The 26868-nt window shown below is 37.8% G+C and overlaps 1 long non-coding RNA gene across 2 annotated transcripts in view; it reads left to right on the top strand.

Annotated features, from left to right (window-relative positions):
• LOC110351071 (uncharacterized) overlaps positions 1–26868 on the top strand; it is a 100264-nt gene that overhangs the window by 28990 nt on the left and 44406 nt on the right. Inside the window, exon 1 of one of the 2 annotated variants that reach the window (XR_015445446.1) lies at positions 4222–4377. The exons of the other annotated variant lie outside the window; for it this stretch is intronic. This is a non-coding gene — a long non-coding RNA (uncharacterized LOC110351071). Of the gene's footprint in view, positions 1–4221; positions 4378–26868 lie in introns of those variants that run through there. 2 annotated transcript variants of the gene reach the window in all.

Raw genomic sequence — 26868 nt, 5'->3', positions numbered from 1 at the left:
TCCCAAACCAGCACTCCAAAAAATTGTAGACAATATCCTAGGAAAAGACAATGAGGATCACAACCCAAGGAAGTCCAGCAGAATGAATCCATTGGGCACAACAAGAAATTAAATGCAAAGGGGAAGGATCCAACAGAAAGAAAAAGTCATGACAATGATAAGTCAATACGTATCAGTTATAACCATCCATGTTAATGGTCTCAATTCACAAATCAAAAGAAATAGACTGGCAGAATGGGTCAAGAAGCAAGATTCCACAATATATTACATACAAGAAACACAATTCAAAAAGAAACTCATCAACTGAAAGTGAAAGGGTGGAAAACAATACTCCATGTGACCGGAACCCGAAAAATAGCAGGAGCAGCTATCCTATTTGCAGATCAAGTGGATTTCAAACCAACGCTGATTAAGAGAGGCAAAGAAGGACACTACATCCTTGTAAAGGGAACAGTCCAAGAGGAAGAGATGACAATCGTAAACATACATGGACCAAACACTAGTGTGCCGAACTATATAAAACAAATACTAACGGACATGAAAAATCAAATAAGCACTAATAAAATAGTAGTGGGGGACCTCAATACCCTACTGTCACAAATAGATAGATCAACTAGACAAAAAATAAGTAATGAAGTACTAGAACTCAAACTCTTGAACAAATGAACGTAGCAGATGTTTACAGAGTGTTCCACCCCACAAAATCAGAATACATATTCTTTTCAGCTGCACATGGGTTGTTCTCCAAAATAGACCACATACTCGCTCACAGAACATGTTTAAGTAAGTGGAAAGGAACTGAAGTTATCCCCTGAATATTATCAGACTATAGTGTGATGAAATTTGACATCAATAGCAAAAGAAACTGCAAAAAATCCATAAACACTTGGAAATTGAACAACACACTTCACTTCTGAATAACCAGTGGGTCTCAGGAAATTAAAGAAGAAATCAGACAGTTCCTATAATTAAATGATAATGCCAATACAACATATTGGAATCTATGGGACACAATGAAAGCAGTCTTAGGAGGGAAATTCATAGCAGTGAATACTCATATTAGGAAAACAGAGCGAGCCCAATTAAACAACCTGATGGTGAACCTCAAGTGTCTAGAAAAAGAAGAGCAGGACAAACCCAAAGGTCATATAAGGGAGGAAATTACAAAGATCAGAGCAGAAATAAATGCAATGGAGACTAAGAGAATGATACAAAAAAATCAATGAAGCCGAGTTGGTTCTTTGAAAGAATAAACAAATTGACAAACCCTTAGCCAACCTTATCAGAAAAAGGAAAGAAAAGGCCCAAATCCATGCAATTAGGAATGAAAAGGGTGAAATTACAAGGGATCTAGCAGAAATCCAGTGTATCATCAATACCTACTTCAAGAACCTATACGCCAATAAGGTGGACAACACAGAAGAAATGGACAGATTCCTAGACACATATAAATTACCAAAATTCAATGAAGAAGACCTAAAAATTCTAAACAACCCAATGACAGTCAATGAAATTAAAAACATAATTAAAAACTTACCAACTAAGAAAAGCCTGGGTCCTGATGGCTTCACTGCCAAATTCTACAAGACATTTAAAGAGGAACTACAGCCACTATTGTTTACACTCTTCAATGCAATTGAAAGGCAAACAATACTCCCAAATTCATTTCTAGAAGCAAGCATCACCTTGATCCCCAAAGCAGAGAAAGACCGAACTGATAAAGAGAACTATAGGCCAATCTCACTAGTGAACACAGAATCGAAAATCCTTAATAAGTTATTGGCAAATAGAATGGAGAAGATCTTCAAGAAGATCATACACCCTGACCATGCAGAATTCATCCCACGATGCAGGGATGGTTCAACATATGCAAATCAATCAGTGTAATACACTATATCCATAGAGCCAAGGACAAAAACCATATTATTATCTCAATAGATGCAGAAAAATCATTCGATAAAATCCAACACACATTTATGATAAAAACCGTACAAAAAGTTTGAATAGATGGTTTCTACCTCAATCTGATGAAAGCCATCTATGAAAAACCAACAGCCAGTATCATACTAAATGGTCAAAAACTGAAATCCTTCCCACTAAAATCAGGAACAAGACAAGGATGTGCACTGTCACCACTCCTGTTCAACACAGTCTTGGAAACATTAGACAAGAGAAAGAAATAAAAGGAATAAGATAGGAAATGAAGAAGTAAAATTGTCATTATTAGCAGATGACATGATACTCAATATAGAAGGCCTCAAGAACTCCACTAAAAGTCTTCTAAACTTAATAACCAAATTCAGTAAAGTAGCTAGATACAAGGTCAACACACAAAAATCAATAGCTTTCCTCCTCACGAACAACAGACTCATTGAGAGAAAAATAGGGCAAACAATTTCTTTCACAACAGCATCCAAAAAACTGAAATACCTAGGAATCAACCTAACAAAAGAAATCAAAGACCTCTTCTCTGAAAACTATAGCACTCTGAAAAGAGAGATTGAAGAGGATATCAGAAAATGGAAAGACATCCCTTGCTCCTGGGTCAGGAGAATCAACGTAGTGAAAATGGCCATACTTCCAAAACTGCCATATAGATTCAATGCGGTCCCAGTTGAAATCCCAGCAGCATACTTCATGGACCTTGAGAAAACAATCCAAAAAGTCATTTGGAAGAAGAGACCTAGAATAGCAAAAGCAAGTCTAGGCAACAGAGACATGGCAGAGTGTATCACAATCCCCAACTGGAAACTATACTACAAAGCTACTGTGATAAAAAAAACACACAAAAAAACCCAGCATGGTTTTGGGCAAAAAAACAGACCAGAGGACCAGTGGAACCGAATAGAAGATGCAGAAACAACGCCAGACCACACTCAGCCACCTCATCTTCGACAAAGGAGCCAAACACCCTCACTGGAGGAAAGATGGCCTCTTTAATAAATGGTGCTAGAAAAATTGGGTTTTAAGAAATAGTTTTATGGTTTCTTTGGGAGTATTCCTTCTAGTTTGAGGAGTATTGGTGTTAGATCTTCCCTGAAGTTCTTGTAGAATTCAGCAGTGAATGCATCAGGATCTGGGCTTTTCTTACTTGGCAGATTTTTAAAATTTAAAATTACATTTGTTAAAACTTAAAAATTTATTGCCTGATACTAGATTATTCCAGGTTTTTATGTCCTTTTGGTTCAGTTTTGGTAATTCCTAAATACTTAGGATTCTACCCAATTCTTCTGAATTTTTCAATTTATTTGTCAACAGGTTTGTAAAGTAGTTGATGATAGTCTTCTGGATTTCAGCAGTGTCATTGTGATTTCACTTTTTTCATTTCTAATTGCATTGCTTTGGATTTTTTAAATAAGATTGGCTATGGGTTTATCCATTTTATTTATTCTTTTGAAGAATCAGCTCTTCAGTTCATTGATTTTTGTTGTTGTTTTTGTTGTACTAGCTTTGGTTTTGGATTGTTCTTATTTATGCAGGATCCTGAGGGGCATCATCGGTTATTTATTTGGGCTCACTCTGTTTTTCTAGTGTGGCATTCACAACTTTAAACTTCCCTCTTAGGACTGTTTTCATTGTGTTCTATAATTTTTGGTATGCTCTGGCATTATCATTTAATTCTAGGAATTGTCTTCTTCTTTGATTCTCCTATGACCCACTGAATATTCAAGAGTGTATTGTTTAACTTCCATGTATTTGCATAATATATTTTTAATATCACTGAACTGTGATTTGATAATATGCATGGTATAATTTTTATTCCCTTGCATTTATTTAAGCATGCTTTATTTGTTATTATGTGGTCTATTTTAGAGAAAGTTCCATGTGTTGCTGAGAAGAATGTATATTTTGTTTTTGTTGGGTAGAACACTATAGATATCTATTAAGTCCATTTGTTCTAAGGTTTGGGTCAACTCTGATATTTCTTTGTTGACTTTTAGTGTAGTTGATCTATTTGTGACAGTGGGGTCTTAAAGTTCCCTGCTATAATTGTGTTGGTGTTTATTGTCTTTTTTAAACATCCAGTAGAATTTGTTTAATAAAGTTGGATGTTCCTCTGTTTGATGCATGCATGCAGTTTTAAATTGTTATCTTTTCCTGTTGAATTGTTTTCTTAACCAATATGCAGTGACCTTTCTTCCCCCTTGTGATCAGTTTTGGTTTAAAGTCCACTTTTTCTGTAAATAATGTAGATACTACTGCTTGTTTTTGCATTCCCATTGCATGGAATATTGTTTTCCACCCTTTGGTTTTTAGTTTATAGATTTCTTTTTGGTTTAAATATGTTTCTTGTATACAGAATACCCTTAGGTTTTGTTTCCTGAACTACTCTGCCAATCTGTTTCTTTTGATTGGGAAGTTGAGACCATTCACATTGTAAGTTGTTACTGAAAAATATTGACTTATTCCCATTACTGCATTATTTTCCTGTTGTTGATTCCTTTCCTTTCCCTCCTCTTTATACTCTGGTTTCTCTTCAGATTGAACTAATCTTTTGACTTTTTCCCTCCTCCTTAACTGTTCACCCTACCTAGTGTATTCATTCTATTAGATCTTTTATTGTTAACTTCATTATCTCTTTCTAGGTTATCCTTGAGAAATTTTTGGAGTGCTGGTTAGTTAGGTGGTCATAAATTTATTTAAGCGCTCTTTTTCATGGAAATATCTTATTTCTCCATTAGTTTTGAAAGATAGTTTTGCAGGACATATCAGCCTGGGTTGGAAGTTTTTTATTATAGGGCATGAAACACTCCACTCCAAGCTCTCCTGCTCATTAAGATTTGTGTTGAAAAGTCTCTATAATTCTAGAGGGGTTATCTTTACATGTGATTCATTGCTTTTCTCTAACAGCTTTTGCGATTCTGTTTTTGTGTTGAACTTCTGGGATTTTGACTATGATGCATCATGGAGACTTTCTTTTCTGATTATGGCTATTTTGGGTTCTATATGCTTCATTTATGTGTGTGTTAAATTCTTTCCAAATATTTGAAATACTTTCTGGTATTATTTCTGCAAACAGGCTTTTTTTATGCCTGTTTGTTTTATGCCTGCTGTCTTCTGTTTTTTCAGTATTGCCAATTAATCTAAGATTAGTCTTCCTTGCATCATCTAGCAACTTTTAGACCATTTTCACATTTTTTAATTGTTTTTAGTTTATCTCTGAGCAAATCACCAACATCAGCCCTGTCTTCTAGCTCTGACACTCTATCCTCATATTGGTCACCTTTGCTGCACATACTTTCAATGAAATATTTAATCACTTGCTTAATCATCTGTTTAGTTATATTTTCTTTGAGGTTGCCAAGCACCTTATTGATCTATTTTTTTTCAATTAGAATAATTCAATTGTGTGGCTTTTGATTTTCTCTCCCTTGATGTCCCATGGATCAGCTTGGGGGGATTTGGGACTTTTTGTATACATTTTGTTGCCTTGTCTTCTCATGTGTATGTACTGATGTTTGAATGTTGGTTTGTATCTGGTTTTCAGTGATGTGCTCAGCATGGGTAACTATAGGTCTTTGCGCCTGTCCCAGAATCTAACTACTTCTGTTTATTTGGGAGGGGAAGATGGAGTATAATTGGCCTTTTACTCAGTTCTTCAAGAATAGGCCACAGTATTGTTAATGTCACAAAGGCAAACCAGAGATTAGAATACAGAGAAAACAAAGTAATAGCAACAACTATGTCACCTTGACTATAGTGTTAAGATCAGCAATAATAATAACATCAAAAAACCTGGATATTGATGTACCCTAGGTACTAATAATATACCACCCATAACCATTAAAAAAAGAGGTCTATAATTACTGTGTACTAGAAACACAAAGAAAAACCAAATATTGACCTACATAAATATCTACTAAATGGAACAATTTTATTTCCACCAACAGTAGAAGAGTATTCAACAGTGATACCATAAAGTTTCCTAACATGCTAAGGATTTATAAAGCTTAATGGTTACACTAGAAAAGATAGAGGAGTTGGGGAATCAGAGTGAGAAAAGCAAAATTTGAAAAAGTAATCAATGTAAGCTGAGAAGGAAAAAAATTCAAATAGGGAATCCTATTGATGAGCAAAAGGAAATTAATAATAGTATTAGATAATATTAACAGAAAAAACGACAGAAAAATAAAGGAAAAAAATAAGAAGGTAAAAAGTTGAAAGAAGAAAATAAAAAAGAGAAAAAAGTCCCCCCAAAACCTCAAAAAAAAACCCCACAAATGGAAAAAGAATTTTTTGAAAAAAAAAGAGGAAGAGGGATTTAGCTCTTTTGAGTGCAAGGTCCTGAGTTTGATCCCCAGTACCACAAAAATTTTTTTTAATTTAAACAAAAAAAGAGGAAGAAAAGAAAGAAAATTGAGTCAAAAAATTCCTCTGTGTTTTTGAGTATGTGGTTTTCAGAATCTACACTCTCAGAATACAGTAACTTGTGATTTTGTCCATGTAGCTTTGTAGCATATGGGTTTGTAAGGTGCCCTCCCTACTCCAGAGGCCTCTCTGTCAGTTCTTCCCAGACTGTGGCAACCATCCAAGCTGAGGTGTTGCCTTATTCATGTTGGTAGATAAACAAAGCAATCAGCCTTCTGGTCTCTGCTGGATGTAGGCAGAGGGGTAGGGGTTTGCGTATACTGTTGGACTTAATGGCAACACTTTCAGATCTAGTCTTCTCTGAAAGGCACACTTGCCAGACCTGGTTTTTCACTACGGTGGGAAGGGCCATTGTCCTTCCTGGCCTGAGCTCAAACTTCTCAGGGGATCTGTGTCTGACCTGCAGCCTTTCTGTGGCTCTCTCCTGTGGTGCCTCTCACCCAGTCACAGTGGAAGGGTAACACTGGAGTCTTTGAAGTAGAATTGTTCTATGGCTCAGTTGTAACCCTTTCTAAAAATGGATCCTGATTAAACACTCTTTGGCAATTTGGTGGGCACTGCACAGGGTTTCTTCTCCAACTCTGCCTGCCATGAAGGAGTCACTTTTAAATTAAAACCCCATGCTGTTTTTGTAGTTTATAGTAGCCATGGACTTTTCTTGGGACCAGTTCTTCTGGCTAGGTCTACACTTTCTTCCTGAGTCTGCTGACTCACTGGAGTTACTTTCACTCTCTGGGCATTGGCCTTGTGCACAATCAAATGGGTCAGTTATTTAGCATCTCTGTTGTCCCATGCCAAGGGAAAACAAAATGTGGAGCCAGCTCAGAGTTGGTGGATGGGCATGGCTGCTGGGTTGTAAAGGGCTATTTCTTTATCCTTGATTTTCTGCAGTTTGAGTATAGTATCCTCAGGTGCAGTTTTTTAGCATTTATTCTGTATAGTAGTTTCTGAGCTTCCTGAAACTGTGGTTCAGTGACATTTATTTTGGGAAATTTTCAGTCATTATTCTTCAAATAGTATTTCTGTTTCTTTTTTCTCTTTCTTCCAATCACCTTATATGTGTATTACCCCTTTTGTAGTTGTTCCACACTTCTTGGGTATTAGGTTCAGTATTTTTTTTTCTCTTTGCTTTCCACTTTTACATGTTTTTATAGACTTATCACTAGCCTCACTAGTTTTTTTCCTTAAACTGTGATCACCAAAGACAGACTTCATTTCTGTTACAGAATTTTTGTTTTTCTTATCTCTGCCCTTTCTTTTAAATACTTTTTAAAAGAATTTTTTATCTCTCTGGTTACATCATCCATCTCTCCTTGCCTGTTATCTTTTCCTTTAGCACCCTGAACATATTAATCATAGTTATTTTAAATTTCTTTGTGATAATTCTAACATCCCTGTCATATCTGAGCCAGATTCTGATGCTTCTTTTGTCTCTTCAAACTGCATTTTTTGCCTTTTAACATGCATTGTAATGTTTTGTTACAAACCAGACATCACACACTGTTTAAAAGAAAGTGAGCAATGTGATGGTAAGGTGTGAGGGGAAGGGAAGTATTCTATAGCCCTTTTATTGTTCGCAGTCTTTTGGTGATCCTGTGTCCCTGGACTTGACCTTGACAACTGTTTCTCAGTAGCCCCTCACCCCTGCCTTAGGTAGAACAAGAAGTTTAGAGAGAACCCAATTAGGTATTTCCCTCCCCTGTGAGGAAGCTGGAGTTGGGTATTTCTCTTTCTCCAGGTGGGTTAGATTCTTGTAAAGTAGTTTTTCCTAAGGACAGACCTTGTTAAGAATAGATTGTTCTTGTGTATTTCCTTTATTTTTATTTTTGTGCAGGAAGCATGATGGGGTTTTTCTCCACGAGAACCTGGTAGGCCCACTAGAGATAGAATGCACAAAGGTGTGGCACCCCTGAGACTGAGACTCCCTGGAGTTTTTAATTTTTAGGCTTGTCTACATCAAGCTTCCAGCAATTTGTCAGTTTTGGTTAAGGGTTTTCTACCCCAGCACTGGTTTCCTCATAGGATTTTACTCCTGGGTTTCTGCTATGTAATATGATTCTCTGTATCTGCTGTCTGTACCTTCAGTTAGGGGAGAGGTTGTCTGTATCCTCACTTTTCTGAAGGATGTAAGAAGAATTGCTGATTTTCAGTTTATTGGGGTTTTTACTTAGTGGGATGGGTGGCAACATCTAAATTCCTTACATGTCAGACTATAAACCACAAGTCCAAAGGATCATGTGTTAACTTTCTGTAGCTGTGACAAAACACCTGAATATAACAACTTTAAAGAGGTTAATTTTATTTTGGCTCACAATTTCAGAGGTTTCAGTCCATGGTCACCTGGCTCTGTTGCTTCTGGGCTTATGATGAGGCAGAATCATCATGGCAGAGAGGATGTTAGAGTAGAGCTGCTCGCTTCGTACTGGGTGGGAAGCAGAGAGAGTGAGACCATGTGCCGGGGAGCTTCATCTTCCACTTCTTTTCTACCCAGGCTCCAACAGTTGTTGGATAATGCTGCCCACATCTAAGATGGATCATCCCCTACAGTTGGCTATCCCTCATGCCACTTCTCTCTGGAAACACGCTCACAGACATGCTAGAAAGTGTGCTTTACCCATTTCCTAGATGTCTCTTAATCGAATCTAGCTGACAATCAAGATTAACTATCATGGGTTGTTTGACATAAATACAGTTGTTTCTTCAATTTTCTGTTTTACAGATGACATGATAAGCAAGTCTTTATTTTCCTTCTGGACAAAGTCAGAGGATATGAACAGAAAACTCCAAGAGGCATAAGTCCCCTTACAGGGTGGGAGAATTTTGTAGAGTCAGCAACCACAGTGCTTATTTTCTGCCCGGAAACCCCTTGGCTCATCTGCCTGCCAACTGCTCTCCCAAGAGGATAGACTTGGAAACAGGACTCTGTCCCTTGCGAGGTGTCTCACTGTCAAGGAGAATATTTTCCATGAGCTTAAAAGGAAACATCCATATAAGGAACAAAATGAACATTGTGCCATCTTGGGAAAAACATGCCCAGGGATGTTTTGATATGATTAATCCTTTCTGTGGCTGTGCCCTTTTCAACAGTGCTTTAATTTAGTTTTCTCAATAACACAGACTTCTAGAAAATTTAATTTATGTGAAGACTGTGTAGGTGGACACTCTAGGCACTCTGTGCTCAAAGGCAAGACAGCTCAGAGGCTAGAAGTGAAGGCTGAGACTAATATCAGACTGGCTTCAGGGACAGGCCCTACCACCTGTGCCATCTAACTTTATAAGCTAAAGTCTCTTTAACATTAAATCAGGGACAATAATAGCCACTTCCTTGGGTAATTGTGAATATAAAGGACATAACATGGGGAAAGCATTCAGCACAGTGCTTAGGACATGGAAGAGGATAAATAAAAGCTGCTATGATCTAGTTCCTTTTCCTGCTGTGGGGTGATTTGCTAATACAGAGGTCCAAAGAGAGGAATAAATAAAAAAATGTGGGGAACTTGATATCTGGGTGAAAATGAAGTTGAAAACGGTTCCAATTATTTATTGTTGCATAAAAATCCACCCCAAACATTTTTCTATAAAATAGCAACCATTTTGCAATGCCTACAGGTCAGGAATTTGGATGTCATATTAGGGATGTCCCGGCTCGGTGATACTTGGGGCATCAACTGGAAGATTTGAAGGCTAGGAGCTGGCATCATCTGGAGGTTTCTTTGCTCTCAGGTCTGTCACCTGGGCTGAGATTCTTTGAATTTGGGCCAAGGGGCTCAGGGGTGATTTCTCTCTCCTTCCACCCCTGAGCCCCTCCTTGAGGTTTCCACCAAAGTGATCTCTGCATGGATTCCTTGCCCTGTGTCCCTGTGAACAATGCAGAAAGCCATTTATGACCCAATTTTGAAAGTTACAGTGTCATTTTCACCCTTCTCTATTGGTCGAAGCAGACTCAAGCTCACCTAGATTCAAAATGATCTCAACCTTTCAAGGGAAGGTGTGCAAAGAGTCTGTGGCCTACAGACTTTATATAGCCCCTGATATTTTTATGAATTGTATTTTCCTTTGTTATTCTGTGAGGAAAGAAGCTCTTTGCAGGAGGAATACACAAAAGGGAAGGACCTACCTTTTTTGACATCTAAAAGTGATAAAGAGTTGAGAATTGCCAGAGTTACCTTCTTTAGTTTTATTTCTCTGAAGCTATTATCTGTATTTAGAAGCCAAGTATGGGCATTAGCTTTTTTTTTTTTTTTTTTTTTTTTGGTACTGGGGATCAAACTCAGGACCTTGTGCTTGAGAGGCAGGCAGTGGCACCACTGAGCTAAATCCCCAGCCCAGCTTTTTGTATTTTGAAACACTGACTGCTACTACTCCCAGTTTAAAGGTCATTCTTTCCTAGGGTGTGGTGAGTTGAAAATTCATAATGACCTAGGAACCTCAGAATGTAAACTTATTTGGAAATAGGGTTTTTGGAAATTAATGTAACTGGTTAATCATCCTGTATTTAAGATAGCCCCAAATCTAGGAACTGAGGATATTTTGTTTTGTTGAGACAAGGTCTCCCTATATAGTTCAGGCTGGCCTTGAACTCACAATGATGCTCCTGGCTCAGCCTCCCGAGTGATAGGATTACAGGTGTGTGTCATCACACCCAGCATGAGGTTCTTATAAGAGTGCAAGACACAGAGACTCATAGGAAAGAAGGTCATTTGAAGACAAAGACAGCGTTTTTCTGTGACAAGCCAAGGAAAGCCTGGGGCCACCAGAAACCATAAGAAGCAAGAAAGGATCTTCTTTTAGGGCCTTTGAAGGGAGTGTGGCCCTGCTGACACCCTGATTTTGGACTTCTAGCCTCTGGAACTGTGAGAGAATAGATTTCTGTTTTAAACCACCTGTGTTTTACAACAGCCACAAGAAATTTATTTGCAGGGTACATGAGGAAAACATAGACAGGACCTTTGGAACCACAGGAACATTGAAGTGAAATTTTTAACCTTGGCACTATTGATATTTTGGGCCAAATAATTTTTTTCATGGCAGGTCCTGGCTATGCATTGTGAGGTGTTGAAAAACATCCCAGCCTCTGCTCTCTAGATGCGTGTACCATTCCCATTCCAGTTGTCATGCTTCAAACTTCTGTGGCCTTTTCCAGTGTCCTCTGGGGAGGCAAAACAGCTCTCTAGTTGAGAAACACTGCATTAGACAGGAGTTTGTGACCATGGAGACGGCTGCTCCAAAGAATCAGAAGCAAAGAAACATCTAGGGTTTTTGTCTTGTCTGCCTTTTGGGTTGCTCTACAGGCTGGCAGGAGACAGGTAATAAAATTGATTTGTTGACAGTATTGCTTGTCCCTTCTGCTGATTTCTCTCTCTCTCTCTCTGGCCTGGAGACACTTTGTAGTTCATCATCTCAAAAGACTAAGTATTCATGGGGAAGAAGAGCAAAAGGGAGTGAGCAGAGGGAAGAACCAGCAACAGGTTGCAGTCTAATGTTAGCAGAGGCTTTTTGAGGGGGACTTTAGGAAGCAGTTGCTGGGTCATAGTTTCTGGTGACTGGGACAAGAAGTCAAATACCTTGGGGCAATATGGCTCTTGGGGCTGCCTGTGGAGGACAGGGAGACAGGGAAGAGGAACGCTGTGTATAGGTCCAGCCCAGTTCTTTAGAAGCCCCGTAGTGCTTTGAAGGAAGACACCCTACTTTAAACAGGATATACACATCCATTGATTTTTTTCCACTGTAATCTCAACATCATTCATTTTCTTTCTTTCAAAGTCAACTCATTAGTCCTTCAGGTGCAGTTGGATTTTTTAAAAAAAACTGTAGTGACAGGAGACATTGATGTGCAGCTACGGGGAACTACAGATGATCCCAGCCTTCCCTGAAGTCCCTTATGATTGCTTTAACATCTCAGTGGGAGCCGGGTTGAGAAGAAATTCCCACACATCATAGGAGAGCAGAGCAAAGCACCTGAGAGGTCCACAAAAATAACTAAAACTGAGCTGTTTGTCTAGATTTTCTTGGTTTTTTGCTTGTTTGGGTTTCTTTTTTTCCCTGTGTCTTGGTTCTTTGGGTGGAGAAGCCATACATCAAAATGAATTGGCAGCATCTGATGCACAACCCTACTCAACCTCAGTGCCTGGAAGTATTTATCAGGTGCATCTGCCATTCCTCAGGGTTTTGTGCCTGGACAACAATGAAAGCCTTCTCATACCTGGCAGGAGAGCTTGCCAAGGCCCTTTAGAGTCCTATCTTCATAGCTGGGCAGAGGGGCTCCTGCTGTTGCTGTACACATCACATTACATTTATTAAGGAACACCCTCAGCCACTCAGAACCCAGGACTTTACTGTCAAGACTGACACTGCCCAGCCCCACGGAGAAGCTTCTCCATATCTCTTTCTGTGTCAACTTAAACCCCAGGCAACTGAGCTAAAGAACAGGGAGAAGTGCAGAATCAAGGCCCAGAGTGAAAACCCAGTGCTGCTGAGTACAGGGAGAAAGCTGGTAGAGGGAATGCCCAGGAAACAGAACAATAAAAAAGAACTTGACAAAGCCTTCCCCTTAGATAACAGAAATGCAATAGATACTTGGATCACAAAGTATCAGATCTCAGTTGTGACAGGTATCCATTTGTCCTTTTCTCACTGCTCTTCAAGAGCATTCTTTTTGTTTGATGAGTCTATACTTTATTCTGTAGCAGTTCTTTCGATCTCATACAAGTATGCAATATGCTTCTGGTAGTGAGTGGATATTCCCCTTGTCATCAGCTAGCACGGGTCCTTGGTTTAGTGGAAATGGAAATTAAAACTAAAGCACAAATTTATAGGAAAAAAGGTTTAATTGGAAAGTTAGAAGGAAGATAGGAAAGAACCCCAGCTTAGATAACTGTAATATAGATAGTCATGATGGACTACTATTTAGCCATAAAAAGAATGAATGAGATCATGCCATTTGCAGGGACATGAGGGGAAAACTACTGCCATTTAATGGGTTATTAGAAATATTAGAGTTTGTACAGTCTTCTATATATATATGGTATTTATAGCCAGTAAGTATTTGTTTACTACTCATAATATCACTTTCTCAGAATATATTTTAATTGATACACAAAACATCAAAATTATACATATTAATGGGGGACCATGTAATGTTTTGATACATGTGTACATGACATATTTAAATCAGGTTAAACATATTTGTCTTCTCAAACATTTATCTTTTTATGATGAAAACTTTCAAAATCCTTTTGTCTGGATTTTTAAAACAAATGGTTTATTATTATTATATGTAGTCTCCCAACTATGTAATAGCCCACCAGAACTTCTTGCTTCTATCTAATTCTAACTTAAAACCCTTTGATCAACCTTTCCCCAGAATCCACCCTCTCTACTCTCTCCAGTGTCTGGTTGCCACCATTATACTCTGAACTTCTTTTTCTAAAGTTTTATTTTAGAAAAAAAACCACAAAATTTTGTAATCAAATAATAATAGTTATTACACTGTGTATCATTATCTTCAAAGCAGTTACTCAGAGTACCAGACATAAACCAAAAATACCCTTACAAAAAATAAACAAACATAATGATACAAATGTTTCTTTTCAGTGTACTCTTAACTTCTATGAGATCAATTTTTTTTAGATTCCATATAAGTGAGATCATGTCATGTTTGTATGTCTGTGCCGGGTTTATTTCACTTAACATAATTATCCTCAGTTCCATTTTACTTGTGGATATCCAGTTTTCCCAGCACAATTTGTTAAAAAGGGTCTCATTTCTCCAGTGTATGTTTTTGATTGCTTTGTGCAGAATCAGATAGCTGTAGATGCATAGGTTTACCATCTATATTTTTTCCATTGGTTTGTTTTTATGACAGTAACTTGCTGTTTTTGTTACTATGGCTCTGTAGTATATTTTGAAACTAAGTATCATGATACCACTAGCATTGCTCTTCTTGCTCTGGATTGCTTTGGCTTTGGGGATCTTTTGGGTTTTCATATTAATTTTAGGCTTTTTTCCTAGTTTAGTAAAGCATGATATCAGTATTTGATTATGGCTGCACTCAATCAGTAGATTTTTTTGGTAATATGGTCATTTTAAAAGAATTAATTTTATTGGTACATTTTAGGTATACAATATAATGACATTCACCATTGGATATTTGCACCTTTACATAATCTCTCTTGGTTCTTATTTTTTCCCCATTCCATTCCCTTCAACCCCTCCATCCCTCTCTATTTACAAAGACATTGTTTCCATTTTTTCATTTTCTCATATTAATTCCATTCCTTTCTTTCCTTTCCCCTAACCCTCCCACTTCCTCTTCCCCTTTGCCCCTTTTTGTCCTATTTCACATTATCTATTATAACTTTTAGTCCTCATTTACACTTCCAATTTCTCACACTAGAGAAACTATTCGAGATTTACTCATGGGTGTCCTATTTATTTCGCTTAAGAGTATTGCCTCAATGTGCATCCATTTAGCTATAAATAATTTCTCATTTTTATGGCTGAGTAGTACTCCATTTTATTTAAAAACCCACATTTTCTTTATCCATTCTCCAGTTGATGGGCAACTGGGCTGCATCCAAGTTTTTGCTATTACAAATTGTGCTGCTGTGAACATGGTTGCACATATATCACTGTGGTGTGATTCTTTTAATTCTTTGGGGAAGATACCCAGCAGGGGAATAGCTGAGTCAAATGGGACTTCCAGTCTTAGTTCTTTGAGGTATCTCCATACTGATTACCACAGTGGTTGCAGCAGTCTACACTCCCACCAGCAGTGGAGCAGTGTTCCTCTTTCCCCACAGCCCTGCCAGCATTTGTTATTGGTTGATTTCTTGATAGCAGCCATTCTTTCTGGGATAAAGTGGAATCTCAGCATTGTTTTTATTTGCATCTCTCGAATGACCAGTGATGTTGAACATTTTTTTCATATACTTATTTGTTATTCTACTTCTTTGTCTGAGAAATGTCTGTTCATTTCAGATGCGCATGTTTGGATTGGGTCTTGAAATTTGGGAGGTCTGATTTTTTTAACTTCTTCATAGATTCTAGATAGTAGACCTTTGTCTGAGGAAGAGCAGGTGAAAATTTTTTCCCCCATTGTGGGTTGTCTCTTCACACTGTTGTTGGTGGTTTCTCTTGCTGTGCAGAAGCTTTTTAATAAGAAGAGATCCCACTTGTTGATTGTTTGTGCTAGTTCACAGGCAATGAGGTTTTGTTCATAAAATCTTTTCCTACACCAATGTCTTCAAGGGTTCTACTTAACCTCTGTTCCAGCCGGTTCAGCATTTCTGATTTAATATTTATATCTTTAATCCATTTTGATTTTAGTTTAGTGCATGCTGAGAGATATAGGTCTAGTTTTAATCTTTGGCAAGTTGAAACCCAATTTTTCTAGCACCATTTATTAAAGAGGCTATCTTTCCTCCAGTGAGGGTGTTTGGCTCCTTTGTCGAAGATGAGGTGGCTGAGTGTGGTCTGGCATTGTTTCTGCATCTTCTATTCAGTTCCACTGGTCCTCTGGTCTGTTTTTTTGCCCAAAACCATGCTGGGTTTCTTTGTGTTTTTTTTTTTATCACAGTAGCTTTGTAGTATAGTTTCCAGTTGGGGATTGTGATACACCCTGCCATGTCTCTGTTGCCTAGACTTGCTTTTGCTATTCTAGGTCTCTTCTTCCAAATGACTTTTTGGATTGTTTTCTCAAGGTCCATGAAGTATGCTGCTGGGATTTCAACTGGGACCGCATTGAATCTATATGGCAGTTTTGGAAGTATGGCCATTTTCACTACGTTGATTCTCCTGACCCAGGAGCAAGGGATGTCTTTCCATTTTCTGATATCCTCTTCAATCTCTCTTTTCAGAGTGCTATAGTTTTCAGAGAAGAGGTCTTTGATTTCTTTTGTTAGGTTGATTCCTAGGTATTTCAGTTTTTTGGATGCTGTTGTGAAAGAAATTGTTTGCCCTATTTTTCTCTCAATGAGTCTGTTGTTCGTGAGGAGGAAAGCTATTGATTTTTGTGTGTTGACCTTGTATCTAGCTACTTTACTGAATTTGGTTATTAAGTTTAGAAGACTTTTAGTGGAGTTCTTGAGGCCTTCTATATTGAGTATCATGTCATCTGCTAATAATGACAATTTTACTTCTTCATTTCCTATCTTATTCCTTTTATTTCTTTCTCTTGTCTAATGTTTCCAAGACTGTGTTGAACAGGAGTGGTGACAGTGCACATCCTTGTCTTGTTCCTGATTTTAGTGGGAAGGATTTCAGTTTTTGACCATTTAGTATGATACTGGCTGTTGGTTTTTCATAGATGGCTTTCATCAGATTGAGGTAGAAACCATCTATTCAAACTTTTTGTACGGTTTTTATCATAAATGTGTGTTGGATTTTATCGAATGATTTTTCTGCATCTATTGAGATAATAATATGGTTTTTGTCCTTGGCTCTATGGATATAGTGTATTACACTGATTGATTTGCATATGTTGAACCATCCCTGCATCGTGGGATGAATTCTGCATGGTCAGGGTGTATGATCTTCTTGAAGATCTTCTCCATTCTATTTGCCAATAACTTATTAAGGATTTTCGATTCTGTGTTCATTAGTGAGATTGGCCTATAGTTCTCTTTATCAGTTCGGTCTTTCTCTGCTTTGGGGATCAAGGTGATGCTTGCTTCTAGAAATGAATTTGGGAGTATTGTTTGCCTTTCAATTGCATTGAAGAGTGTAAACAATAGTGGCTGTAGTTCCTCTTTAAATGTCTTGTAGAATTTGGCAGTGAAGCCATCAGGACCCAGGCTTTTCTTAGTTGGTAAGTTTTTAATTATGTTTTTAATTTCATTGACTGTCATTGGGTTGTTTAGAATTTTCAGGTCTTCTTCATTGAATTTTGGTAATTTATATGTGTCTAGGAATCTGTCCATTTCTTCTGTGTTGTCCACCTTATTGGCGTATAGGTTCTTGAAGTAGGTATTGATGATACACTGGATTTCTGCTAGGTCCCTTGTAATTTCACCCTTTTCATTCCTAATTGCATGGATTTAAGCCTTTTCTTTCCTTTTTCTGATAAGGTTGGCTAAGGGTTTGTCAATTTGTTTATTCTTTCGAAGAACCAACTTGGCTTCATTGATTTTTTTGTATCATTCTCTTAGTCTCCATTGCATTTATTTCTGCTCTGATCTTTGTAATTTCCTCCCTTATATGACCTTTGGGTTTGTCCTGCTCTTCTTTTTCTAGACACTTGAGGTTCACCATCAGGTTGTTTAATTGGGCTCGCTCTGTTTTCCTAATATGAGTATTCACTGCTATGAATTTCCCTCCTAAGACTGCTTTCATTGTGTCCCATAGATTCCAGTATGTTGTATTGCCATTGTCATTTAATTGTAGGAACTGTCTGATTTCTTCTTTAATTTCCTGAGACCCACTGGTTATTCAGAAGTGAAGTGTGTTGTTCAATTTCCAAGTGTTTATGGATTTTTTGCAGTTTCTTTTGCTATTGATGTCAAATTTCATCACACTAGTCTGATAATATTCAGGGGATAACTTCAATTCCTTTCCACTTACTTAAACATGTTCTGTGAGCGAGTATGTGGTCTATTTTGGAGAACAACCCATGTGCAGCTGAAAAGAATGTGTATTCTGATTTTGTGGGGTGGAACACTCTGTAAACATCTGCTACATTCATTTGTTCAAGAGTTTGATTGAGTTCTAGTACTTCATTACTTATTTTTTGTTTAGTTGATCTATCTATTTGTGACAGTAGGGCATTGAGGTCCCCCACTACTATCTTATTAGTGTTTATTTGATTTTTCATGTCTGTTAGTATTTGTTTTATATAGTTCGGCACACTAGTGTTTGGTCCATGTATGTTTACGATTGTCATCTCTTCCTCTTGGATTGTTCCCTTTACAAGGATGTAGTGTCCTTCTTTGCCTCTCTTAATCAGCGTTGGTTTGAAATCCACTTGATCTGCAAATAGGATAGCTGCTCCTGCTATTTTTTGGGTTCTGGTCACATGGAGTATTGTTTTCCACCCTTTCACTTTCAGTCGATGAGTTTCTTTTTGAATTGTGTTTCTTGTATGCAATATATTGTGGGATCTTGCTTCTTGACCCATTCTGCCAGTCTATTTGTTTTGATTTGTGAATTGAGACCATTAACATTGATGGTTATAACTGATACGTATTGACTTATCATTGTCATGACTTTTCCTTTCTGTTGGATCCTTCCCCTTTGCATTTAATTTCCTGTTGTGCCCAGTGGATTCATTCTGCTGGACTTCCTTGGGTTGTGATCCTCACTGTCTTTTCCTAGGATATTGTCTACAATTTTTTGGAGTGCTGGTTTGGGACTCATGAAGTTCCTAAGGTGCTCTTTGTCATGAAAGTATCTTATTTCTCTGTCGATTATGAAAGGGAGTTTTGCAGGGTACATCAATCTGAGTTGGAGGCTGTTTTCCTTTAAGGCTTGAAATGTATCACTCCCAGCTCTTCTTGCCTAGAGGGTTTGCATTGAGAAGTCTGCTGTGATTCTGATGGGCTTTCCTGTGTATATGATTTGTTTCTTTCTCTAATGGGTTGTAGAAGTTTGTTCTGTTGGGTTTCTGGAATCGTAACTATTACATGCCTATGTGTAGAATTTTTTTCACCAAGGCTAGTTGGAGTCCTACTTGCCTCACTTATCTGTATGTCAAGTTCTTTTCTCCTGCTTGGGAAGTTTTTTGCCATCACTTCTGTGAACAGTGTTTTTATGTCATCTGCGCTCTCTCCTGTTTCTTCATTGAGTCCAATCAATCTTATGTTATTCTTCTTTGCATTGTCTAGCAGCTGCTCGATTGATTTCTCATGGTTCTTTAGTATTTTAAAGAAATTTTTCTTTTCCTGTTCACTAATTGCAATCTTATCATGTATATGTGAAATTCTGTCCTCACATTAGCTCATTCTGTTGTGTAAACTTTCAGTGGAGCTTTCAATCTCCTGGAAATCTGTTTGCATCTGTTTTATGGATTCCATTTGTTTCCTATGTTGGGATTCCATCATGTTTCTCAGCTCCTCTTTTCTTCATCTGTGTCCTCTCTAGACTTATTAATCATCTCTTACACTATGGGGACAATCTCTGCTGTTATCTGAGAAATTATTTCTGATTTCATTTTTTCCATATCTTCTTTCATTGCCAATTCAGCAAGTCCATGTGGTTGAGTATCAGATTGTTCCCTCTCATTTCCCTTTGGGGTTGCTTTAGGTGATCTGGGAGTCTAGTTTTGAGACTTGTTTAAGTGTCTTTTCATTTCAGTGGAGGGTGGGAATTGGAATGTGTGCTGCTGGTGCCCACATGGCTCTGGTCCTCAGCACTTGGGGCTGTGGTAAGGAGGCCCAGAATGTTCACCTCCTCTGCCCTGGGGGAAGCTCTGCTCCTTGGCACCGGGGGTGGTGTTACAGCGGCCCAGAAAGTTCAATTCCTCTATGCTGGGCGTGGCTCTGCTCCTTGGTGCTGGTGGTGGTGGTCTGGCAGCCTGTAAGGTTCACCTCCTCTGTGCTGGGGGCACCTCTGCTCTTTGGCACTGGGGATCTGGTCATTTTAATAATGTTAATTCTGCTTATTTATGAACATGGAAGATCACATCTTTTGGTGTCTTCTTCAATTTCTTTGAGTGTTTTATAATTTTCCTTGTAGAGTTTTTTTTAGAGAGTGGGGTTAAATTTAATCCTAGTGTTTTAAAAGGTATTGTGAATGAAATTTCTTTCTTATTTCTTTCTCAGTGGGTTCATTTTTGATGTATAGACAAGATACTGATTTTTGTATTTTGATTTTATATCCTGCTCCTTTGTTGAATTTTTTAGTTCTGTCTTTTGGTGGAGTTTTAGGTCTTTTGAGTATAGAATCATATAATTTGCAAATAGGGATAATTCAACTTCCTTCTCTACTAAGTACACCCCCCCCCCTTTTTTTGTACTGGGGATCGACTTTTGTTCCTTGCACTTGCACAGCAGGTGGTGAAACCACTGAGCTAAATCTCTGGCAGTACATCCCTTTTATTTCTTTCTCTTGGTATATATGTCTGAAGTTTTAATTACTGTATTAAGAGTGATGAAAGTGGTCACCCTTGTGTCATTTCTAATTTTTAAAGAAATGCTTTGAGTTTTTCCCTAGTCAGTATGGTGATGGCTATGGGTTTGTCATATATAGCTGTCTTAGTTACTTTCTCATTCATGAGACAAAACACCTGATACCCATAAGTTAAAAAGAAGAAAGGTTTTTTTAGCTCATAGTTTGTAGAGGTTTTAGTCCATAGTTATCTTGCTCCAAGACAAGGGAGCATGGCAGAAGGGCACAGCAGAGGAGAACAGTCCATAGTGTGACAGGCAGGAAGCAGCCAGCCTGCCTTCCTCTGTCTCTTTATATTCCATCCAGGTTACAAGCCTACTGGTTGATTCCACCCACACCAAGGTGGAACTTCTCATTATCCATACCCAGAATCATATTAAACCAACCAGTGGACTAATTCATTTATCACATCTTTAATCCAGTATCACACACCTATGATTCAGCTGCTTCCCAAAAGCTCTACCTATGAGATCATTAGGCTTTGGGGTGATATCTAGATATAAGCCATATCAACAGCCTTCATTACATTGAGGTAGGATCCTTCTGTATCTAATTTCTTCAGTGATTTTATAATGAAGAGATGTTGAATTTGTCAAAGATTTTTTTGCATGTATTGAGATGATCAAGTGATTTTAATCTTTGATTCTAGTTACATGCTATATATCATCCTTGTATCCTTGAAACTAAATTGATTATTGCGTATGATCTTTTTAATGTGTTGTAGAACTTGATTTGCAAGACTTGTATTGAGGGTTTTTGCATCTGTGTTTATCAAGGATATTGGTCAAAAGTGTGTGTGTGTGTGTGTGTGTGTGTGTGTGTGTGTGTGTTCTTACCTGTTTTTGGTGTTTGAATAATCCTGCCTTTATAGAATAAGTTTGGAGACATTTATTTCCTCCTTATTTCATGGCATAGTTTGAATATCATTGTTGCTAATTCTTGTTTAAAAATCTGGTAAAATTGAGCTTTGAATCTGTCTAGTCCTGGGCCTTTTTCTTATTGGAAGACTTTTTATTCTTCAGTATCATTATTTGTTATCAATCTATTTAGGATTTTTATATCCTTAGTTCACTTTTGGGAGGTCATATGTGTCTAGAAATTTATCAGTGTCTTCTAGATTTTCCAATGTATTAGAATATGTTTTCAAAATAGTCCGTAATGATTGTGATTTCAATAGCATCTGTTTAAATGTCTCATTTTTCACCTTTAATTTTATTTATTTAGGTCTCTTCTATTGGTTAGTTTGGCTAAGAGCTTATTGATCTTCTTTATCGTTTCAAAGAACCAATTCTTTGTTTCATTGATTCTTTTAGTCTCTATTTCACTAATTTTGACTATGATCTTTATTATTTCTTTCTTTCTACTGGTTTGGGGCTTTGGTTGGTCTTGATTTTGTAAGACCTTGAGATGTATATCATTAGGTTATTTTTGGAGATATCTCAGATATGTGTCACTGACAGCTATAAATTTTCCTCTTAGAACTGTCTTCACTATATCCAATAGATTCTGGTTTGTTGTGTCTCTATTTTCATTTGGTTCTAGGAATTTTTAAATCTCCCCTCTGATTTCTTTAGTAGCTTACGGGTAGTTCGAAAGTGTATTGTTCAATCTCCATATAGTTTCTTTAGTTTCCCTTAATGTTGATTTCTACTTTCATTTCATTATCATCTTATAGGATGCAAGAAAGACTTTCTTTTTTGTATTTATTAATTCTTGCTTTATATCATGTTTCCCTGAAAATAAAGCCTAACTGGAAAATAAGCACTGTTCATTACCATAGTGATAGCCAGTGTCATGTAGAAAATTATACCTCACTATTCTCTTTCTTGGTGGTTACAGAAATGGTAGGTAAGACAAGGTGATTTGGGCTGGCATTTTTGATCTCTAGTTTTCACGGCTAATTATTTTCTGGTTAGGTCTTATTTTTCAGAAAACAGTAAACTGCTGAAAAGATGTATTCTGCAGTTGTTGGATGACATATTCTATAGTTGTCTGTTAGGTCTTTTTTGATCTATAGTATAGTTTATCTCTGATATTTATGAGAGTGAAGTATTAAAGTTAGTCACTATTACTTCACTGGGGTCTATGTATTTCTTTATGTCCAGTTGTATTTGTTTTATGAAATAAGGTGTGCCAGCATTCAATGAATATGTTCTTATAATCATTATATCTCCTTGGTAGAGTGCTCCCTTTATCAGTAATATAGTGACCCTCTTTTTCTGTTCTAATTTTGGCTTAAAAATCTGCTTTGTTGGATATGAGTATAGCTATTCCTGCTTGTTTTTGGATTCCATTTGCTTGTCATTTTCCATTCTTTCATTTTCAGTGTGTCTTTGCAGGTGAGGTAATTTCTTACATGTTTTTTTAAAAAAATCCAATCCATAAGTCTGTGTCTTTTAATTGGAGAATTACGACCATTTACATTCAGAGCTATTATTGAAAGGTATGTGCTTGATTCTTTTCTAATTCTGAATTGTGTATCTACTTCTAGTGAAATTATTTATTTCCTATGTTTTCATGATTGTATTTATCTTCCTCTTCCCTGTGTAGCATTTTTAAAAAAGTATCTTCTGCAGTTCTGGTTTAGTGGCCATAAATTCCTTTAGCTTATGCTTATCTTGGAAGGTCTACTTCTCCTTTGATTCTGCAGGACATCTTTGCTGAATATAGTAATATAGGTTGGCAGTTATTTTTGTTTTAGGGCTTGAAATACATTGTTCCATGCTTTCTTTGCTTTCAGAGTTTCTGCTGAGAAATCTGCATTTAAACTAATGGATTTGCCTTTATAAGTCACTTGGCATTTCTCTCCTGAAGCTTTGGTATTCTTTCTTTGTTTTATACTCTTGACATCTTATTTATAATATAATATGGAAGGTTCTTTTATGATCATGTCTGACAAGGGTTCTAAATGCTGCCTGTGCCTGGACACTCATATCTTTCCTAATAGATGGGGAATTTTCTGCTATATTTCACTGAATTGATTTTCCATGTCTTTAGCCTGTACCTCAGCACTATTTCTATGAAAAAATTAATAAGTTTGGGCTTTAATTGCATCTGGGGGTTCTTGGATATTCTGCTTAGTTTCTTATTTTTATTGCTGTCTGAATGTGATAATTCATTAGTCTTGTCTTCAGCCCTGAAATTCTGTCACCCACTTGACCTAGTCTATAGGTGAGAATGAGAATTTTCAATGAGTTTATATTTATTTTTTGAGCTTTTCATTTCCAAGCTGTTTGGCTCTTTCTTCATAATCTCTGTCTCTTTATTAAATTTCTCCCTCATAGCTTGCATTGTCCTTCTTAATTCATCATTGAAGTCATTGGTCATTTTGAAAATCAGTCTTTTGAATTATTTTTCCAGATTTCATTCATTTTGATATCCATAGATTTACTTCCTGAAGAGTTATGAATATTTGGAGGTCATGTTGCCTGTTATTTATTTATCTATTTATTTTGGTACCGGGGATCAAACTCAGGTTCTTGCACTTGCGAGGCAGGCGGCAGAACCACTGAGCTAAATCCCTGGCCCTGCCTGTTCTTAAATATTTCCTGTTTCTATGTTCTAGATATGTACTATACTTGCAACTTAGTTTCAACTAGAATAATGAAACAAATTCTGTGAACCAGAATTATGGAAAGAATTAAGTTCATGAACTGAGGTACCACTTTATATGGTGAATTGGGAAAACAGTTTGTATTATTTCTTTTTTCTTGCAGCCTTAAGAGTCTTATCCTTCATCTTTGAGAGCTTTATTACAAAATCTCTTCGGGTAGAGTTGGTTGAGTTAAATTTGCCTGGAATTCCACTGTTCTTCTCTAGGTTTGGGAAGTTTTCTGTTATTATTTCATTGAGTAAGTTTTTACTCCTTCGGTATATTGAAGTCCTTAAACCCCAATAATGTAAGTATTTACTGTTTTAATACTGTCTCATGGGCTGGGGATTTAGCTTAGTGGTTCTGGTGCCTGTCTTGCAAGTGCAAGGTCCCAAGTTCAATCCCTGGTACCAAAAAAAAATATTGTCTCACATTCCTATAAGCTTTCTTTATTCTTTTTCATTCTTTTTTTTCTCCTCCAACTGTGTATTTTCAAATAGCTTGTCTTTGAGCTCCTTAGTTCTTTCTTCTATTTAGTCTATCCTGCTATTGATACCTTCTATCACAGCTTTAATTCCAGCTCAAAAATTTCAGCTCAAAATTTTGATTCTTTAAAATCACAATTTCCATCTCTTTGTTAAGGGTTCTATTAGAGTACGTATTTCTCTGTTTTATTCAAGCTCATTGAGTTTCCTTAAAATGGTTATTTAAAATTCTAAGTGTTCTTCCAGTCCAATTACTATCTGGTCAGTTTTTGGCACTTTATTTTGTATATGACATAAAGTCATGGTTTCCTGAAAGCTATTGATGTTTGCTAGCATACAAGTCATCTGGGGATTGGATGATTAGGTATTTATTCCAGTCTTTCTAGTCTAATTTTTGTGTGCTTGTCTATTCAGAAATTCTAAGTAGACTACATATTTTCTCTGAAAATAAGTACTCCACTATTTGAGCACTGTATGGAAACCAGTTTCAGATTTACTCTTCATTCATTGTTATTGTTTGAGTACCAGAGGCAATCCAAGCCCAGATTTGCCCAAAATATACTTGGCGTGTTGTTCAGAAAGAACAAGGAGAGTATCTAGAATAGAGAAAGAATGGCCCCACTAGCCTCTCTCTGGAGCTACAGTAGGATATTTTTTTACACTTATTGGCCTGTAGGCAGGCACTTTGGGATTCTGCCAAGGTCTGGGCAGAGTCACCATGGATTGACCAGTCCCAGGCTCTTATGTCATACCTGAGGCTACTAATGCTGCTGAGCTGTGTCACATCCTGAGCCTACAGCCTGCTAAGATTGGCACAACACTGAGGTAAGACCAAAGCCCAGAGTGCTATTGGCTACCTATTGCTGAGGTAAACTAATGGCCCAAGACTGCTATAATGAGCCACAAGAGATGCTAGGAACAGAAGTTGGATAAACTGGAACTATATATCTTCTCCCAGCACTAGAATTGTTCCAAATGCTCCATTCATAGGCAAGCCTGGAAATGGGAATCTTTGAGATCTGCCCAGTGTTAAGTTTTGCCCTTTGCACTAGGTTCTAGGGCAAAGTCTTATGCTTACTATCCTGATCTAACCTCAGTGAATGGGATCTTGCACCATACTATGCAGCCTGAGGTTGGAGCAGTGTTGGTAAAAGGAGTCTGTTGGCCATTTAGGTTAACATTAAGCTGGGTCAAAGTTGAATGTCATAGCTGCAAGCACCTGGACATTCTCAAGTGTCCACTGAGACACATATTACATTTTGTGGTGATATATGCTGAGTCTGTCACACTAGGGTACAAATCTCTTCCTGATGCAGGGGTTGTTCTAAAACCCCGTCTGTGAGCATTGGTCGGGCAAAAGCTATGCTGCCTGGATGGTGGAGGCCAACATAGCTGACATAAAGCTGGGTCATACATAAGTCTCATAGTTTCATCAGAATGCACAGTCTCAGGAGGAAGGGAGAGTTCTCTGAGCCCACTTCAAGGCTGGAACCAATGAGGCTGAAACTCAGTTATCTCCTACCAATACACAGGTCTCTGCTTGATGGTAGTGCAAGTTCAGCACTAGGTTTCACTGTAGCAGGTCTTGTACTGTGCTTCAAGTTGAAGTCCTTGACTTGACCCTTTCTTTCCCCAAGCAAGAAGCTATCTGTGTGCTTAGCTGCTCGGATTGGCAGAGTGGTTGGTCTGCACTGCTGAAGGGTCCATGGAGGGAGAATGGAGGGAACAGTGGGGAATGAAGAAGAAGGATAGAACAAAAAAACCAAAAGAACAAAGAGATACAAAAGCTGGGGTCAGGTGTGGCTTTCCTCCTGATGAGAGAGAAAGACCACCAGGTAACTGCAGTGTGTTTATTTATAGTGGTAGAGATAAGGTAAGTGCAGGGGGAAGTAAAAGGGGCTGGTCTGTAACTGGAACCAGGAGAGTAGCTAAGGTCTGCAGACGATCATGCTTGGATGGTTTTATGGGGAATGGACAGGGAGGAAGACACGTCTTCTTCTTGGCCAGGCCTTACTCTGCCATACCCTCTTGTTGCCTGTTTTCCTCCCAAAGGGCCCTGCCTCATCGTAAGGAGGAGGCAAGTTAGGCCCGGCCATAGTGATCTACAGTGCAGTGCTCCCAGTGGAGTGGGAAACAGGAAACTCTTTCTTGCCTTTTTCAATATGTCTTTTAATACTAAAATCAGGCATGATGGTCTCTCACATGGTTTCTTTAGCTCTTGTGAGGTAATTGGATGGGTGACTAGGGTTCAGCCTGGTGTGTCTATGGAGAGACCATCACTGGAAGCTCTTACATATTGCTCTGTCACTATGTTACTAAGTT

This window comes from Heterocephalus glaber, unplaced genomic scaffold (assembly GCF_053883595.1).
Source record: "Heterocephalus glaber isolate CG9 unplaced genomic scaffold, H.glaber_assembly_v1.0 deba00000347, whole genome shotgun sequence".
Classification (NCBI taxonomy): Eukaryota; Metazoa; Chordata; class Mammalia; order Rodentia; family Bathyergidae; genus Heterocephalus; species Heterocephalus glaber.
This window is presented reverse-complemented; position numbering and strand designations above follow the sequence as displayed.